Genomic DNA, 20,891 nt, shown 5'->3' with positions numbered 1-20,891 from the left:
AAATGATAAAATTAGAAATATTGAAATGGATTATCTCAATGGATTCTAATTAATTATGGACACCAGTGCTATAATCAGAGGTTGTTCATTGGGTAATGGAGATATTTGGTTTCAGCTGAATAGTCTTTCCTCTTCTGGTTTCACCTGTGCAATCTCAAAAGGCTGAACTGGGGAAACATAATTCAGAGCCGGGAACATCTTCTTCCCTCCGTTATAACCAAACTCACCTTTATGAAATCACTTTATGAAAAGGGATCATTTTATGCAAGCAGCTTGTGTGATGTTGAGCACGTTCATCTATCTCCATGACTCAATTAGATATTAACATGACCTTTAGCGAATTTAATTCTTACAAGAGCTGTGCCAGACTGTGTACATGCGTTATCTCAGTGGTGAAAGGAAGTGGACACCTGCATGGATGGTCTATGTCCCATTAGGTGGGATGCGTATATCTGGGGCTTACTCACTTGCTGGTTGAAGAAACAAGACATATTCCACAAAGGAGGCACTGAAACAAAGTGCAGGCAAAACACTTCCCCGGGAATGGAAAGCAGGGTTCAAGTCCCAGAATATTTCCTGGCTTTTGGCTGCTCTATTTTGTGTGCTCATTTAAGGACAGAATTTAGTGAGTAGTGCCAAGCCGACTTTCACAGCTTGAGTGTCCAAATGGCGTAGAGAAGTCAAGTTCCACTGAAACCACCAGGACAATCCCAGGTCACCTCTCCGTTGGCTGCCGTGTATTCTGTGCCACTGTCACAAAAGTTTTATGATACAGTCTTATACTGTGTGACTGTGTATAGCTTCCCAAATAGCAAAGTTGTATTATAATACAATTTTTTTTTTCTCAAAAATAACAAATAATGGAGTTAAATACATTTTGATCCAAATCAAAACCCCCTGCTCTCTTAATTCAGTTCAGCCTTCCTCTGAACGTTCTGGCTTCAGCTGAGCCCACGATTGCAGAGATATTAGGCCATCTCCTTTTCTAAGAATATTTTCAGTTCAGCTAAACCCAAGGGGTAGTAAAAATCTTGTCAGAAGCCAAAACTCATGAGACTTCCAAGCCAGAAAGGGTTTTGACAAGTTCAGTTCTTGAGTGTTTGGCTGTACTTCTGCAACTGCACAAAATCAGAGGTAACAATTTTCTGTGATTGAAAGTGAAAGTGACAGGAGATTCACTACCACATCCCCCAAAAGATTTGTAAAACACTTAAATTTGGCCTGATCTTCCAGTTCAAACTCAACTGAGTAGGTTTCCCTTCTTATTCCTGCAAAAAGTCTCAGTGCTGTGAGGAATAGTAGAGAATTAAAAAACAGTATAATTTTTTTCTGCACATAGCTGAGTTATAAAGGTTATAATATTAATCATTACTTAATAAAGAAATCTGAAGGGCACCTACAAGAAAGCTGGAGAGGGACTTTTTACAAGGGCATGTAGTGATAGGTAATGGCTTCAAACTGGAAGAGGGCAGATTTAGAATAGACATTAGGAAGAAATTTTTCACTCTGAGGATGGTGAGGCAGGTTGCCCAGGGAAAGGATGGTGAGGCAGGTTGCCCAGGCAGGTTCCCCAGGTTGCCCAGGGAAATTATGGATGCCCCATCCCTGGAAGTGTTCAAGGCCAGGCTGGATGGGGTTTTGAGTAACCTGGTCTAGTGGGAGGTGTCCCGGTCCATGGCAGGGGGGTTGGAATTACGTGATCTTTAAGGTCCTTTCCAACCTAAACCATTCTATGGTTCTATGAAATAAACATGAGATGTTTATTTTCCATATTACCTCATTTTTTATAAACCCGGGACAGAAGTCATCCCTTTGCCATGGGATGGTGACGTGTATCCTTTTGATTCCATTAAACTTGGCTTTCCCATACCTTCAGTGTGCACTTGTGAGTGACCCAATTTCCTAGCAGTATGTTATAAAGGAATTCCTAGAATACTGAATAAAGTAGTGAAATGCAATTTTACTTGGAGATACAAAGAAGCATATTAAATTTATATCGATTGGAGACCTGTGGCGATCTTCCAAAGTACATATTTCTTTTTCATTTGTTATGGACAGGCAATTAACTTTACTTGCTTTAATATAAATTAGAGTTTAAAATAGCCACTTAGGTTCCCTGCCCTGGAAGGTACAATTAATTACATCTTTGCAAAATATATTGCAGAGCCAGATATTTGAGATATATCTGATATCAGCCACAATTCTCATGGCAGGCCATTACAAATGCTGTATATATAGTAAATCAAAGCCTTTCAGAGAAATCCCATACGCTTAACGTTATGTCAGGAACTGGATTCTTAGGGGGAAATCCAGCCTTCCCATAAGGCATCGTCTCAGCTCAGCAGAGGACTTTTACAGTGCTTGCTGGAGTGAAGCAAGATGGTTTGTGCTGCTCTATGCTGGACCTACCTTGCACAGTTGTGGTAGGGAGAAAAAGGTTTTTAGCTGGTGAGTAGATCAGCCTGGTTTGGGGGATATTTTCTTTCCCTTTGAAGGTTTTGTGAGTTCCACAAGTCGTGACTCCTGCAGATAAATCAGACTAAGTCATTAGCAGATAGCACAGGTAAGATGCAGCAGGAGTTAGGAGATGTTGGCACTGGAACAGGTTGCTCAGAGAGGTTGTTGAGGCCCCATCCCTGGAGGTGTTCAAGGCCAGGCTGGACGTGGCCTTGGGCAACCTGGGCTAGTGGGAGGTGTCTCTGCCTATGGCAGGGGGGTTGGAACTCGATGATCTTCAAGGTCCTTTCCAACCTAAACCATTCTATGATTCTATGATTCTATGTTCTATGTTCAGGAGAGATGCGCCCCTCCACCCCTGCCTACAGGTAGCAGAGTATCGGGTCTCTGACTTTTAAGCAGGGGAGCAGTCAGGAGAGGCCCATGCTGGGGCGAAGAGGGTGGATTTGGTCAAGGTAGATGTCCACCAAGTAAAAGCTGACATGTGAACTGCTCATTCCGGGTTCCCAACAGAGAAGCAGAGCTTCGGAGGTGTAGCTCAGCTCGTCGTGTAGCAGATGTCGGGTACCTGAAGTAAGATGGGGTTGTCCACTCTGCACTAAAAGGTTGCTGAAGGAAAGGCCTGAGCAAGGGAGCTGGAGCTGTGCAGTTGTGAGGACTGTAACCCCCCTTTCCTGACTTGCCAGATCCCCTGATGAGCTCTGATAACCATTCGTGATTCTGCAAGGATCCTTTTCCTGCATTTTCTGGCTACCTGTACAAAAGCAGATGCAGCTTGGCCTGTGGACGCAGTTCAGGGGTACCCCTAATCCCGTCTGTCCCTGGGGAGTTCCCATGCCCAGGTGCATACTGCTTACAGCCTTCAGTGAGGCTTACAGAGGCCTTGAACACACCTGAATACCCTCATGATGGGGGAAAATGGCAGCCACCGCTTGCAGCCAGATGGCTGGTGGTGCTTTGAATGCAAGGTGGAAGCAGCTTGGAGAAGCTGGCCTTTTCCCTGAGGTGCCCCGAGCTTGCACAACCCCATATGTCCATAGTGGGAAGGTGATTAGTGGGTCTTGGCACTCCTAAGATGCTTGTCAGTGGTGTATTAATGAAAAGGTAGCACACCAAACAGAGAGGCATGCTCTGTCTTCTCACCCTTGTTTCACAGCAGTGATGAAGCTGTAATTCAGGGCTAAGTGCCCAGGGATTAAAGATGTTAAACCACAGCTCATAGAGCTCTACCTGGTGCTGTTGTGGTGATGCTCACAAGTCCGTCCTCTGGTACAGCGAGGAGCACAGAAGGGAAGCAGGCTGTGGGCCTCGCTCTCCGTGCACAGCCCTTCTTTTGGTGGGCAGTAAATGAAGGGAAATTCTTTCTTGGGATACGTGTAATAACCAGCCTGACACGGGGATGTTCACAGCTATGGACCTGTCTTCACATGGAGACATTTTTAATTGCATTTCACCCTTAAGAAATGAAATTGAAATTGAGGACTGGAAAGCAAATGTCACACCTTTCCTTCCCAGCCTCAGGCGACTGAAGTACCCAGGCCTCCAGAGGGGAGATCCGTAAAGCCATGGGCCATTTCAAACTGACTTTCTTCCTTTAAAAATCAGATGAGTTAAACGTAATGAACGATATTCAGCTCCATTTTCTCTTTCAGGTGTCTGAAATAGACAGCTCCATGCAGATAAATTGGCCAGTTACCCCATGAGTGATCTTTATTTGAAATCTAATAGAGCCACTGCAGCCTTCCGCACTGAGAGCTGGAGGGATTGACACGGTGTTACAGCAGCTGCGCTATGAACTGTGTGGGCTGTCTCAAAGGTTTGCTTCGTATTCACGACACCAGTGCGCTCAAACCCATGAATTACATCATTAAAAAAGCGAAACCATAGAGATCTAAATTAAAACTGTGTCAAATTGAGTTTTTCTGGTGTTCTGCAGGCTGCAGGGAGCCGGCAATCAGGGGAAGTCTGCACCACACGTGGATGGAAAGGTGGAGGACCTGCAAACATCAGGCTCCGGGCATTGCGAAAGCTGCACAAATGTGCTATGCACACTCAAATACACTCTCAATCTGTCACCAATAGCACACATTTCACAGGTGACAATTAGGCCAATAACTCATCTCGGGGTGTTACATTTCTCAATCAAAGCCATAGCAGGCAGTTCAATAAAAGAGGTTTTGCTTTTTCTCTGACTCAGGCTTTGAGTAACAAAACAGGCAGGTGTATTCTTGGGCATGGAGGATCTAGTAAGCAGTGTGGAAAATATATCAGTGCAGACCGAAAAAGAGTAAGGGGTTGTAATACCAGGGGCCATTCCCCATCACACGTCCCTTGGCAGCAGGGCAGTTAAAGAGGTTCCTGCACCTGGAGGAATTTCATCCTTCCTCAGAGGTTTCCTCCCTCCAGACTGGGCTGGTTGGCTTCTTTTGTGTCTCTGTGCCTTGTAAAGATCCATGAAACGATCCATTTTAAGAAAACTGATTGTATCTTTTGACAGAAAGAAATTCTGTCTTTACAAATGTTTTATTCAGCCAGGTCACTTCACAGATCTGGTCTAACCAGCACACCTGAGGCTGCGGTTCAAGGATACGGTAAATCTTGCTTGAATGCTCCTAGTGTGAACTGTAAGAAGCCAGAGCAACAAGGTGCCAGGTGCTCCTCTGGGCATTCTGCTTCTTCAGAAGTCTTTGGAGAACCTGGAATAGCTTAATTTGCTCCCATCAGCTTTGTGCCAGCCTGAAGCCAGTTTGGCGCAAACCACGACAAGCTTTGGTTTATCTGTCAGAGCACTGATAGTGTGGAACCAGATGCTGGGCTCTGCAAGCCGTCGTTTCCAGATGTCTCCTCTCTTTTGGAACCTACAGGTCTGAGACGCAACCACGAGGATATAATTATAGCATTTACCAGTCAAAACATCGCTCCTTTGAGTGGATAAAAGGAAGGGGACAGACCTGCATTGACTTCTTGAGCCAGGAGCAGTGCCTTTATATTTATTACTCCTTGAGAAAATGTCTCTTTGGCTTTGTCTGGTCTTTCTTGGAGTTATGCAAAATCTCACCACCTGCAATGTTCTGCAGTAAGGAGCTCCGCACCTTATCATACATTGCACAAAGAAACCCCTCCCCTCTGTTTTGAATCTCCCACCTGGTAAATTTACTAGATGTTTTTTATAGTTCCTATATGAATGAGGCAGTGAACATAATTTCCTGCTGAAGTCTCCATATCTTTCATGATTTTGAGGAGCTCCCTCATCTGCTTTCTCAGCAATGTCTTCTCCAGACTGAAGGATATTAGTCTGCTCAGTCAGTCACTCTTTGCACAGAAGCCTTTGGCCATTCTTGTCCCCTCTTTTTGTATCTTTCCCAATTCCCCTTCATTTCTGAAATGAAGAGAGCAATACCCTACACGATACGCTGGCAGCCAGCGTGATGTCCTTGCTGTGCCTTTCCCAATTCCATTTCTAACCTCCTATTTGACCTCTCCTGAGCATTGAGCTGATGTTTTCACAAAACTATTTCACCCTTAGATCTCTTTCCTGAATGACAAGTTCAGAGTTTATCACTCTGTCTGCAACAGAACAATTATTTTTTTTCCCATGTGCATTACTTTCAGTTTACATCTTCCATTTTATTATCCTTCACCTACTGCTTTTGTATGTACTACACCAAGGATCATTGGGAAATTTCTGCCCCTTTTCTGGATAGCTTAGGAAATGATCCATGTGATGAACCACCCCTTGCCTCCCTGTACAGTTTCTGGGAGCGCCTGAGCACTAGAAACCATTGGCTTTGCCAAAGTCAGACAGCAAGGAAAATGCTGAGGACTGATACATGTCTTAAATCTTACTCCTATATGGTTTGGGAGTGTAAGTACAAGAGGGCTCTCTCTCTACCCAGGATGAAAAGTCAAAAAACTTCTGAAGTGTTTGAGTCCAGGCTTGACCAGGGGTTGAACCAGATGATGTCCACAAGCCCCATCCAACCTAAATTGTTCCACAGTTTGAAAAAAAGTCAGGGCTGTGTTTGGAGGGGATGTCACTTTTTAACGTATGTATTATCTGTCAAGTTAAACAGATTTATTACATTTATTTACTATGCTGTTAAGCAATAGCCCTAATAAAGCCTAGCTGGTGGAAAGCAAGCCGAATGAATTGACAGTACCTTGTGCTTTTCAATATTATCTGTCACATTACTGGAGAAAATACACTTTACAGCAAGTACCAAAAGGTACCTAAACAGATGATGCAATTAAAATCACTGATAAATATGGGCTTTTGCATTAATGTAGTTACTAGCACTGCTCTTTCACCTGCATGTGGTTTTCTTTGCATGTTACAAGATGTGACCCTAGAAAGCCCGTTTTTTTGCATTTCTTCTTCCAGTCACTGGAGAAGCCAATGGCTGTGCTCAGTCAGTAGTTATCCTGCCACGTTTGGCAGCAAGCTGAAGCATGAAACCCCCCAGCCCTGGTTACTGTCATCTAAGCTGGGGGTTGTTCACCAGCCCCTGCCCTTCAACTTCACACCAAGGATCTAATTTGGGAATATTAATGGGGATTTCTCTGTAACAATAGTTGGGTTACATTTTAATGCCTTAGTGATTTCACATGTACTATGGATTTTTACCTCCTCAGGCAATAATGCAGAAGCTGAGCTTTTCAGCTTTTCCTACTAATATTAATCTAGCATCTGCCCCAATAATAAGCTTTTTGGGGGTCACTATACATAGACTTCAGTGTGATAAGTGGTTCAGGATATCCTGGCATGGCATGTGGCTTCAGCCACCTCCCCCCAGGGCTGCAGAGCCCTCTACCATCTCCATCCCTCTGCTCCCTGCCACCCCCGTCCCAAACCGGGGCCATTCTGCAAAGGGCTCCTTGGCACATCCTCAGTCCCAGGGCCATTCCTCATCTTTCCTGGTTGTCTCTGATGCATTCACTCGGGGCAGATTAGTTTTCAATGCCAAGATGGCTCTGCTATAGGATCACATCTCCCAGCTCCCCACTGGGGATTTCCTTGGCTGCTGCCCACCATGCTGCCTGTCCCTGCCTACAGGCAAGAGATTTCTCATGTCTGCTCCACCTTTGGGTTTTGTCTCCGCAAACCCTCATGATTACTGATACAGACTTCTGTTGTTTTTTTTTTTTTCTGGTGGGGGATTCTGGAATAAGGGAAAATCAGATTATTTCTGCACCTTGGGTGTTGGCCATGCACTTAACAGAACTGAAGTGAATTTTTTGCATGTGATTTTCTGCACAGCAGGTTGATGTGGTGGGTGGAAACAGCATTTTTGTGTCCCCGGTTTGGAAACTTGCAGCTTAAATTGTGTGTGAGTGGCGGGTCTGAAGCAAAGGAGACCTGGCTTGCTCAGCTCTTGCTCATGAGGTGGGCTGTATTTTCTTGCTTCCAGTGCTGAGAAAGAGAAGGAAAAAGAAATTATTTCCACAGCACAGGGTGTAGAATTTGAAAACACTTTATTTCCTTGCCATAAAAAATTACATACATATACAACACTAGATATACCTATATATTTAAAGGAACCTTGGCTGGAGAGAAGAGTGGGTGGCTAACGCGTGTGTTTTTCAGGATTAGCAGTTTTTCATGCTATGCGAGTCTGTCTGGATACTGTCCGCATGGTTCACACTGTGCTGTCCCCTCGTTGACACCCCTCACTGCTGCACCGTGGACAGGCACAACCTGGAGGGTTTGTGTGTGTGGGGTGAGCCCCGCTGGCAGAGGCACAGAGAATCATAGAATCATAGAATGGTTTGGGTTGGAAGGGACCTTAAAGGTCATCTAGTTCCAATCCTCCTGCCATAGGCAGAGACACCTCCCACTAGACCAGGTTGCTCAAAATCCCATCCAATCTGGCCTTGAACACTTCCAGGGATGGGGCATCCACAACTTCTCTGGGCAGCATGTTCCAGTGTCTCACCACCCTCAGAGTAAAGAATTTCTTCCTAATATCTAATCTAAATCTACCCTTTTTCAGTTTGAAACTGTTACCCCTCATCCTATTGCTACACTCCTTGGTAAAGAGTCCCTCTCCATCTTTCCTGTAGGCCTCCTTTAAGTACTGGAAGGCCACAATAAGGTCTCCCCAGAACCTTCTCTTCTTTAGGTGGAACAACCCCAACTCTCTCAGCCTGTCTTCATAGGAGAGGTGCTCCAGCCCTCTGGTCATCTTCGTGGCCCTCCTCTGGACCCGCTCCAACAGGTGCATGTCCTTCTTATGTTGGGGGGACCCAGAGCTGGATTCAGTACTCCATGTACTCTCACCAGAGCAGAGTAGAGGGGGAGAATGACCTCACACATGGCACACATGAAAAGCAGCTCCTGGACAGGGAGGGGAGTGTCTGGGGCACCTCATGCCTGAACTGCTGTGGGCAAGGAGAGGGAGAATGTGGGGAAGCCCACTCGAAGAGGGATAAGGCAAGTGGCAAAACAGGAGATGGCTCTTAAAACACTTCCTAGGACAAGAACAGGGGGCTCCTGCTATTTGGCCTTTTTAAAATACATAATAATAATTGGTGTTTCACATTTCATAATGCTAATTCCAATGGCTAATTGGGTAGAATTGAAAACGTGCTGCAGCTGGATCACCCAAAGGCATAGAAAAAAGCATATTTAACTCCTTTGGGACACCCAGATTTCCATTAGTGCTGTCTCTCCATCACCTCTCCCGTGTCCTGCCTCCCCACGGACCACGCAGGGGGGCTCCTCGTCGGTGGCACATGTGCTTCCTGTGTGACTAGGAAAATAAAAGTGCTGGGAGCCCCTCGCTCCCCTCCCTGTCTCACTGTGCCGACGCTGCCGAAGGGGCAGCAGGGATGCCTGTGCCTGTGCACATCAAGGGGATTAACTTCATCTGGTGTCTCCTTGGATGCTGCTTGATGATAGCACCTTCCCTATGAAGTTGCACTGCTTTTTGGTGTGTGTTTTTTTGTTTGTTTGTTTGTTTGTTTGTTTTAATTTTTCTCTCAGTGGGAACAGCTGTAGCACAGGGACATTGTGGCATTGGCACTTAATGGCATTCAGGCTCCAACCCCTCCTGCAGCAGCATCAGTATCCCCATCTTTTTGCAGGGCTAACAGATGGCTTTGCAGAAGACCCAGGCGCTGGGGTAAGGAACGATCCGCAGAGGTTGCTGCCAGAGTGAAAACAATGTTTTATACATGTCAGGCTGGGGCTCTGGACAAGGCAGACCCAATTTTTAAGCTGGCGTTTTAGCAGGCAGAACGAATGCCAAATTACCATGCCTGAGAAAAATAGCAAAAAAATCTGCAGGGAGGTTTACACGACGTTTGCTGCTCCTTAGTTAAAAATAGTATGTACAGGTTCTAGGAATGGTTTCAGAAAGGCAGACGTTTGGAGCAAGAGGTAATATCTTTTATTAGAGAAACAGATATCATTGGAAAAAATGGCCAAGCTTTTCTCACAGCTACATTACTGCTGTACCATGATTCAGTTATTAATAAATATATTCTTACAATTTGAAAGGGGTCTTTTCAAGGCCCTCTGGAAATTGATTTGAATTGTGCCACTACTGGTGATGGTGGTTGCTGCCTTATAAATATATTCAGTAGTGACATTAGCCTTGCTTTTTAATTGAGGAGTGACTTCTTTCAGCAGGAAGGTGTTTCATGGCTGATTATATATGTTCCTTTGCACCAAATGACACCTGCTGTCATAATAGCTTCCATTTTTATTGCAATATAATACAAATGATCTCAAAAGGCTTCATAAATTACTGAAAGACTTACAGAAGGGAACAAGATATTTTTAAAACCTTATGTATGAAGTCTGTTTTTCTGTCTTCTTTTAGAAAGTACTTCTTTATTATTTAATTTGTCTCCTTGAAATTATTGGGAATATCAAAGCTTTTTTTGTTTATTGCAGAGAACCACTGAATAATGACCTAATGGACATTTGGTGGCTTCTTTGCTTCCCAGCAATGGAAAGGATGTAATACTAAATACTTGGAGAAAAGAGAGAGCCTCCCCTTCATCATGCAGATACAAATTCCAAAGAAGTTAAAAAAGAAATTAGTTTGGTAAAAAATACCTCCTCGTTTAGTCTGATCACCTTTCCCTTTCCTGGGCCCTTAATTTTCTCACTTGTTCATGGAGCTTTCCAGATTGTACAAGGCTTTGATTTCCCTAGAAAAAGTGAGCAAAACCTTTTTGCCTCCCATATGACTTCAATAATAAATCTGTCATACTCTGCTCGATGCATCATAAAGAAATGACAAAAAAAACCCTTACAACCTGTTCAGCGGATATTGGCAGTGCTGGCATGAATTCAATTTGCCCATGGGTGGACAACTGAGTAACATAAAAGCAGAGTTTATATATGCTCCTGACAATAGCTGAAGGCTCTCCTGGCACAGTCTGAAGGTTCATGACCCATAAATATTTCTCTCCTGGCAATTGCAATCTCAGCCTCCTGCTGCAGCAGAACTTGTAAAAGCTTTAGACAGTCTATTGCTCTCTTGGGGCTTACAGGCTCCCCTTGCAGATTTTATGAGTATCAATCACAGGCATTATCTCATAAGACTTACAGGTTACCAGCAGGTCTGGTGTGTAAAAGTGCTGCTTGCAGTGCTGGAGACTGTCAATGCCACAAATTTTAACTATTTCTATTTATGGGATATGCAAGAAAATTACATTTTCATCCTTTAGAACTCAAAGTTTCTGTTAACAGGATGAGGATCTGATCTGAGTGTCACCAGGCACATATAAAAACAGATTTCAGCTACCCAATAGTTGTTTTCACAATGCTTCAGACCTCTTAGAGAGGTTTCCGGTAGAGCTGTCAGTGTTCTCAGGACTCTGGGAGGTGATCAGACACGTGCTTCTGGCAAGTCATGGCTTCCCTTAGTAGTACAGGCACCAACACCCTGGTTTAATGGAAAAAGACAATGTAAAGAAAATCTGACATTTTTTATAGATCAATTTGTTTATTTCAGATTGGTTGGTAGAGCTTTTTAAACACCCATCTGTCAGAAAGGGAACAAACTCTTCAATATGGAGATCTTGCTATTCCACATTTTTTGGTGGCTTTCCTTTTGGGTCTGTTCCTTACATTTGGTCTTGGCAGATGGAGGCTGCAGAGACATCTGCGACTTCGGTGTATTTATACATAGGAAATAAAAGTCTTTGAGCTCAATTTCTCCATATGCCTCTTTCAACTTTCTATTATTAGAAGGCAAACATCTTGGATGGGTTGCCAGCTAGCTATATGCAGGGCTGCCAATTGTCCCTATTTCATATTCTAGGTTGCAGATATTTCCAGGCTTGTCTTTTGGTATCTATAGAATTTGCCTGGTGCAAAAAAAGTCATTATTTCACTATTGGCTTATAAGAACGAGTCATTAAATTTAATAAAACACATGGAGAGCGTTTCACAGTAGGTCTCGGATTCACCTCTTGTCCTAGCCCAGGACTTTCCTCCAAAGGAAGACTAAGAACGTTTTCATGGTCCTTCCTGTGTTTGCCAGGAAAATAAATGAGATGCTGTTGTGTGTGTCCCACCCTGCACCCCGAAAGGTAATGTTCTGCCCCTGTATGTGCAAAGAGGGAAATGAAAGTTTGAGCAGTGGAAACCGGCACCTGCGGACTTTCACAATTCATACCTTCCGTTCGTATCCGAACCCAGCCTGCTCCTCTAACTCCCTCTCAGAAGAGAAGGCACCGTGTAGCCACAAGACCAACACTCCCCAAAAGGAAAAGTGACAAAATACCAATAATTTAAAATATACATGAAAATTGTATGCAAATATGATTAATTCCAAAGACTGTACCCACACAGCAAAGCACGATGAGGAATATATCACTTGGTTTTCCTCAGACCAAGTGCCATCAGACCCATGACACAAAGAGTGGTCCTTCAGCAACAGGACAAACGTGCCCTTTGCTGAAGATACACCAAGAGTGTGACCCAACATGTACCATGCACAAGTGCGGTGAGACCCTTCTATTAAAATGATCCCTTTAAAACCAGGCAGCGCTTCAAAGCTCCTCTGTATTTGGCTTAGATTCAGCTCACGTGCTGAGCTCTCAGGATGCCCTGGGCTTGCTCTCCCCGTGCTGCAGGAGACCACAGCCAGGCAGCATATGAACCCCAGGTGTCAGGATGGTGTAGACCACCACTCTCCTCCCCACCCCCATCCCAGAGGCATCTGGCAGGGCTTGGATGAGGGTTAAATGAGCTTCACTCCCCCTGCAGAGGAAGCGCCTCCTCACTGAGGTAGTAAATCACTGTCTTGCAGTGACACTAATACATGGAAAATGCACTACTTGTGGGTTTACATGGTAAATACTGATTCAGTGATAACTGTGCTACAAGAGTGCTTAAAGGAGAGATTTGAGACGAGGATTGTCCCTGTGGCAGGTGCTGGTGGCATCTCACCATAACCACAGGGCTGACGAGGTAGAATGGGCAGCAAAGGGGGAACGGTATCATTTCCATTTTAACAGTAATGTTAATGCACCATCTTGCCCAAGGTCACCCGGGAAATTAAAGAGCATTGATGGATTAAAAAAAGGGAACAAACTGATTTTGTGATGAAAATGTTTGCTCTCTGCAGCTAGATGCCACTGAGACCTTTCAACCTTCAGTGCAGATGCATTCTCGAGGTTTGCCTCTATCTCTGGATCAGAGTCTCCATCTTTGATCCACTCCTTTTCCTTCCAGCGTAAATCTGCTAGGAAATTATGCATCAAGCTCATTAGAAGCATTCTGGTTTCCCCAGGATGCCTAGGGGATGTCCCAGCAGGAGCAGAGAGTTTTCTGTGGAGACACATGGAAAGGGGGAGTAATTGGCAGGAAAGAGCATCCATAAACTAAACACAAAGCTGAACCAAGTGCTGCACTGGATGTGGCTCATCAAAGAAGGAGGTTGCAAAATGGGTGGATGTGGCTTAGACGCTCTGGAGCCCCTTGCTGGCGTACCAGCCCCGATCCAGCGCTATTACATATTCCTATGTCCCCAAGGCCACTGGAGGCATCAAATGCAGAACTATGGGGGGCTGGCCCCAGGCTGCTTCTGAAACACGAGATACTGTGTACTGTGTAACTGCAGGTTACTGACTTCTCCTGAAAACCTCTAAAGAAATGACTTTTTTTTAAAAAAAAAAAAGCATCAAACTCCTGAAATCTTTGGGTTTCGAATCTGACCCTCTGTGAATATTGCCAATGGCTCCTGACTTTTGTAGAGGATTTCTGCACTGCTTTGGGCCCAGGACCACGGCTTGGATGTGGTGGATCCACAGCACTGTTTCCTTTCCTTTGCAGTGCTGTGTCCATAGACTTTTGCGTATCTTCATGCAAATACAGATGTAGCACTGAGTTGCACAAAGCCTCATTTCAGCTGTTTTCCCTTAGCCTTGAAATGGAAGCAGGTAATTATTCTGTTAGTTAAGACTGAGCTGATATAGTGGGAGCAGATTTGAGGCTCTTTCACAGCATGTCTGCTGGGCCCTGAACAGTGAAGGGGGTGGTGGACTTTGTGGCCTGCAGAAGACCGGATGTCCCTGGGTTCCTGTGTGAGGGCTCCTGCACTGATCAGTGAAGTGATGGTAGACTTGCGCTGAATGTGTGTGTCCTTCAGGTAGGTCTAAGGTGGTGTCAGGCATAGCCTGTGTCTCTCAGTCCTTCTGCATGTGCTTTGGGCTACTAACCTTTGAGTGGAGGTCCAGCATTTCAAGACTTGCCACATCCGATGATTGAGCAGGCAGTCTGTGCAGTCCGGGCAACATGTATGCCACACAGCTTATCTGCGAGGTGTCCAGATGTTCTGCACCATGTTTGCCGCCTTCAAATTTCACTTCCCTGGAATCTTCAAGTATCACATCTGAGGAAACCTGGGTGACCTGACCCGTGATCAAACTGAGCTGTACCTAACAGCCACACCATGGTGTTTGCCACACCATGGGGATGCACGCTGGGGGGGACTGAGGATGTTGTGATGGTATGAGTGATAGATGCCCTGAGGGAGAGACGGGTTTATTGGACTGTAGATGACAGAGAACCCAGACCCAAGGGAAACCCAGCTTTCTGGTTTCTGCTGTGTGGGAAAGAGCTGCAAAGTCCAATATGCCAGAAAAGCCTGCACAGATTGCAATGATAATGCAGATAAGTAATACGAGCCCTTACTTACTAATAGTGCCTAATAATGAAAATGTCTTACTGTGAGTATAAATAACATCTAATAGTAGTAAATTAATAACATCTGGGGGTTTAATAGTAGACTATGGACATCTGATTTATAATCTGAAAATAGCTTATACCCTGTTGCTGTGAAACATCTACTGTCCACACGTGTCAGAGGTTGAGTGGAATATATTTCTGGTTTAGCTCTTTATCCTTGTGGGAGGAGTAAGCAGACACAATGAGCGTCCTAATACAGTTAGCAACAGCCATATGCTATAACTGACCAACGCCACATATCCTGTAATGTAGAACAATTTAAATGAAAAAAGGATGGAGAAATACCAGCCAAACAAGAAAACATGTCATTGTGTGGTCTGGTGAGGAGGGATGTACTCCTGAAATGGTTTATCAGGCCTCTCTTTGAATTCAGGATCTCTGTGTCTGTCCTTTGCTCAGGTGCTAATGCTGTTGGCTGCAAAAGACGACACATGTCCTTAGCATCATTTTCTAACATTGCTTTTGCAGTGCAAGAGGCAAAGAGGTTTTCTCTGGTGTGGCACTGGAGCGTCTCTGGCTCTGCTCAGTGCTGGTGGGCTCCCGTCTGCAGTACATGACTTGACCTATTCTTCTCCAGGATATCAATGGATTCTTCTTGTCAGCTGATGTCACCCAAGTTCATCACAGTTCATAGCCATGCACAAGGGATCTGTGGGACAAGATGTCTGCTGGACACCAGGACCAAGGACCAGACAGACTGTGGGAAATGCCCTCCTACTCCTCAAATCCTCTGACTGTTTCCAGAGGGAAAGCTGTGCACCACAGCTCTGGCCTGCCTCTGTGCCCCCATCATTCCTATGGAAGCCATGGTGGGTGGACTGACATATGCCAGGTTTGCTCAGATTAGAGTGGAGGGATCGCTAAGATCTGGCAGACAGGAAACATTTCTAATCTCCCAGTTTAGAAATAGCACAGCGATGTCCAGCACTCTCTCCCCTAGTTTGGAAAACAGATCTCAGTGAAAGATGCTGCTGAGCTGGTTTTGAAATGATGCAGCTCCAGATGGAGCTGAGATGAAAGCCTGTTCTGCATCACTTCAAAAACCAGCCTGAGCCTTCTGGGAGGCTTCCCTGGCACAGATATGCTCTCTGTTGCTGCTGGCCATCACCACGGAAACTTCCCAAGATGACCAGAGCTATGGTAATACTACCTGCCAGACATGGTGAAAGGTCTGTTCCACTTAGCATAGGCATTGAAATAATCCAACCTTGCCCAATTTTCTCAGTCATGTTCAGTACAGGTCCGAAGATCTGGTGTGTTGCAGGATGACCCCCAGGCTAACTCTCCTGCACTGGTATAACCTGGAGAAGGCAGGTGGACACAGCCATCAGCAGCCCAGCCCCTACTTCAAGCTGAAGCCACAGGTTCACTTTGGTTCTTAAGCACTTCCGTACCCGCAGCCACTGCTTCAGGCGAGTTACCAGCTGGGACAAGATGCACAATAAAATATTTCCCAGCCATGGCATGCCACTATTATACTGTCTGTATTGTTCGGTAATTGTGACTAATGCCTTGCTCATAGAAGGCAGATTCAAGATTTGTAGCAAGAAGCAAAAGGTAACAGTCCAACAAAAGCTCTGAGGCCAAATCTGCAATGCATATAAGGCTGCGTTATCGTATCGCATACAATTTTCCCCTTTCCTGGGGCAGGAGAGAGAGCTTTCTTAAGCCAGTTTTAACTTGTAATAGGCTGAAAATCAGATAGCTTCCTTTGCAGTATGTGGGATCAGTAGAGGAATAAATGTAGTAATGACCTTGAAAGAAAACAGTGGCTTCTGTCTGCTAGGTCAGGCAGTACCATATACAGTAGCATACCAGAAATAATCAAGGGACTCATTCTCCAGCTAATTAAAGACTTGAAAATATAATTTCATGTTGTGATTGTTTGCAATTAGTCACAGATGCAACTGATCACTTGCTGTGCCATTATTTTTCCATGAATATACAAGAAATGCATTTTAAAGTAAAATCAGCTGAAGGCCTAGAATTTAAGGTTAGATATGACAAAATTCCAGCTGTCGTGCATTTTATCAAGAAATATTAACTAAAGAAAATTGTTGTGACTTTCTTCAGTATAACACACACATTACATATGGATATGTATGGTTTATACACTGCTAAATGCAGATATCCTCTATGCAGCTTTAGGCTTCCTTTGTAGTCAACAGGGAGAAATAGCCAACTTACCCCATCACCTTCAGATGTCTGTCTTGGGAAAAAATTAATCATGCTACCAAAAAAAATAAAAAATCACAATTTCTCCATAGGGAGCCCGATAAGACTCTCTCAAAAGTAAGTGAGATGAATCTGGCAAAGTGCATGACCATCATGGTTCAAATTTGGTGGAGTTCCCAATCCTGATTTACACCACTTATGCCAGCAGTCATGTTTTATGGAGACCTAACACCTGCGGGAGCAAGCACAGCAGGGTACAGCTTCTTGCAGGGCTTGGGCATGTGACAGGCATTAAGTTGGTCAGGCCAACCTGCTCCTGAGGGCCCCAAGGCAGGATGTCAAGACAGTAGCAAAGCATGCTGCTAGGAACAAAAAATCACCTGGGAGGGACATACATTTACATGGGGAATCACCTCCCCCAACTGGGAGTCTAAGTCCATTGCCTAAGTCTAAACTAGTCACACCAACAACTTTCTGAAGCCACTGAAGAAGAACATGCACTTCTTGCAGTCAACAGCTTGATGTCCAAGTGGAAACCAGTGATGAATGGCGTTCCTCAGGGGTCAGTACTGGGACCAGTGCTGTTTAACATCTTTGTTGGCAACATGGACAGTGGGATTGACTCATCAAGTTTACTGATGACACCAAGCTGTGTGGTACGGTCAACATGCTGGAGAGAAGGGATGCCATCTAGAGGGATCTGGACAGGCTTGAGACGTGGGCCTGTACGAACCTCATGAAGTTCAACCAGGCCAAGTGCAAGATCCTGCATGTGGTCGGGGCAATCTCAAACACAAATACAGGCTGGGCAGAGAATGACTGAGAGCAGCCCTGAGGAGAAGGACTTGGGCGTGTTGGTAGATGAGAAACTCAACATGACCCGGCAATGTGTGCTCACAGCCCAGAAATCCAACCGTATCCTGGGCTGCATCAAAAGAAGCATGGCCTGCAGGTCGAGGGAGGTCATTCTCCCCCTCTACTCTGCTCTGGTGAGACCCCACCTGGAGTACTACATCCAGCTTTGGAGTCGTGAGCACAAGAAGGACATGGACCTGTTGGAGGGGGTCCAGAGGAGGGCCACAAAGATGATCAGAGGGCTGGAGCACCTCTCCTATGAAGACAGGCTGAGAGAGTTGGGGTTGTTCCACCTAAAGAAGAGAAGGTTCTGGGGAGACCTTATTGTGGCCTTCCAGTACTTAAAGAAGGCCTACAGGAAAGACGGGGCAGGACTCTTTACCAAGGACTGTAGCGATAGGATGAGGGGTAATGTTTTCAAACTGAAAGCGGGTAGATTTAGATTAGATATTAGGAAGAAATTCTTTACTGTGAGGGTGGTGAGACACTAGGACAGGTGTGGATGCCCCTTCCCTGGAGGTGTTCAAGACCAGTCTGGACGGGGTTTTGAGCAACCTCATCTAGTGGGAGATGTTCCTGCATATGACAGGAAGGTCGGAACTAGGTGATCTTTAAGGTCCCTTCCAACCTAAACCATTCTATGATTCTATGTGGAGTCAAGTGAAGTAATTCAATGTTTGCAGGTGAGCTGGCAACTTCACAGGAATTTTGAGGGTACAATTTTGAGAGTAAGATCCTAAAATAATCCCTCATCCTGAGTCCAAACCCTTCTTTTATTGACCTAATGGTGTAGCTTAACAGGAGTAAGATGGAGGAAACTAATCTCCTAGTTGAAGAGAACAGCCCAGCCTGACCACGTAACAGCATGGTGCTCATCCTCTTCCATTGGCAGGCTATGGCCGGCCCTCACGCTCTGTGTGTTGCTTCCCATTGGCAACAGGACAAGGCACTGCTGATAAACGTGCTTTCTGCGGGACAGTGAGCACATTTCTTTTTACTCTTAAGACAAATAAAGATGTTATGGATAAAGTGTTCCACTGCATAGTTTCCCAACTGATAAAATTTCATCCCTTAGCTTAAGAGCACACGTCCCTGCAGAATTGAGTAGGCACGGAAAGTCAACGGTGACAAATATGATATTAGATCGTTGTTGCAGGGGATGAAACCCTCCATCTGGAGGGGAAAGACTGAATAGTCTCAGTGGGTTTTTCATAACTTACTTTTCAAATTGATTGTACTACGTGTCTCTAGACACTGGTTTGCCATCATTACTTAATATTATAGAATGAACTGCCTGTATTTGCATTTAGGTCTTCTGGTTTAAAGGAGGAGTAAAGAGGCATGTGAAAGAATGAATTAGGATTCATAGCAGCTGTATATCCTACACGTGATTCAAGGGCACTTTTCTGTCATTCTGTACTCAAAAAAATCCCCATGAATCTGGAGAGTCTGGTAGAGAATATCCGTCTTTAAATTAAAAGAAAAAAAAAAAAACAACACCTTTTTCTTTACTTTCTGCATTTTTACATTAAGGATTACTCATCTCTACTTAATTTTAAAAAAGTTATCTATGTTCTGTGGGCTTCCATCAAGCTGTTAATGTGACATTCACCTGAACAAAATGTAGCTCTTCTAACATTATTGGGATGGCCGACCTTGGGGAGAAACTTCATTATCCTCTATGCACCAGCTGAGTGGACATTTTTCTCTTGGGTTGATTGTGCTGATATTTTCCAGTAGTAGTTTTCTAGATTAATGGCAGTGTCTTGGATGCAGAGGAGGAGGATGCTGGAGCAGGGTTATATTAATGAATGATATCATAGGTAGTGCTTAAAAGCCTTCAGGATATAAATTGTTGGTAGCCAGAACAAATCGGGTGTCCTGAAGAATAACGTTACTGTGGGCTCTAACTGTTGGTCTGAGGAAATATCTTGGGAAAACTGGGACCAAGGAAATATCTTGCTTCTGGTCATGTTTTCTTTCAGGTGGGAAATATCAGAGCATGGTGCTAATGCAACGCGTCTGCTCCTGGCACCTCAACTATTTTGGGCAGAATCAATGCCAGTATCTTCCCACCTCACCCCATTATGCACTATCACATAACCACAGAGCTGTACTCACTCCCCAGCAGAAACAGAGGTTTTAGATGTTTCCGGTTCTTCCGCAGCCACTGTAGCTGCTGCACTGGTCTGGGAGTTATTCCTTGTGATGCTGCCCCACAACCTGGTGGTTTTGCCCAGGCTGCCATGCGTGCAGCAGTGCAAAGCCTCAGCTGTGAGGAGGGAACTTCTGCCCAGAGGTTGTAGTGCCTGGTGAGGAAGCTGTGCCATGGCCACCTGCCAGATGTGCCTGTGGCCACCCCTTATCTCGAGGAGGTCACCCATCACACCAGTCCTCATAAGCTCAGAGTAGAAAGGGGAAGTAGTGAAGGGGAAATACTCCATGAGCGTGCAGTGTTCTTCTGAACCTCCAGCACAAGCACATCACCCCCTGCTGGTCCAAGAAGGTGCAAATATTTGCATGAACACTAAGGATTACTACTTCTGTGCTACCAAACTTGCATGATTGCCAACATTTTGAAAATCTGCTTCACAGACGGGCTGCACTCCATCGATGCCAACCTTGCACAGCCTGTTGGTCACAGTCTGTGGGCAAAATGTGGCTCACTGCCAGGATGAGTGAGTCCCTGTTCACCAGTCTAACGACACATACGAAGTGGTGGCTCTGATCCTGATTTGTCTGAGCTGTGAGCCGTCAGGACAGCGACTGTCCTGCTCCAGGGACAGTCCCTGGTGCGGCAGAGAAAGACTACAGCGGGGGAAGAGAGTAGGGGCAGACAGGGAGGGGAAAATACAGCAAAATGGAACAAGACAAAGAGCACGGGGATATATGGGGGGAATCACAGGAGGAAAAGGGGATAAAACCAATATAGCTTGGGGAGAACCACAGAGAGGAGGCAGAGGCAGATTTGGGACATGTGCAAGGCAATTAACCAAGCACAATGTTGTTAAATCTGAGCCTCCAGTGTTTTCACCACTTTTGTGTGTTGTGCATCACTGCTGGACTCCGGGGATGGTACCAGTGTTGTTTTATTGTTCCAGATACCATTTCACTTTCTGACTTCCTCTCTTCTCCCTCGTGATTTTTAATAGGCCAAGTATCACTGTTGATTAATGGGGAGAGTGGAAGGTGGAGA

Source organism: Vanellus vanellus (assembly GCF_965231255.1).
Source record: "Vanellus vanellus genome assembly, chromosome: 1".
Taxonomy (NCBI): Eukaryota; Metazoa; Chordata; class Aves; order Charadriiformes; family Charadriidae; genus Vanellus; species Vanellus vanellus.
Note: the sequence above shows the minus strand (reverse complement) of the source record.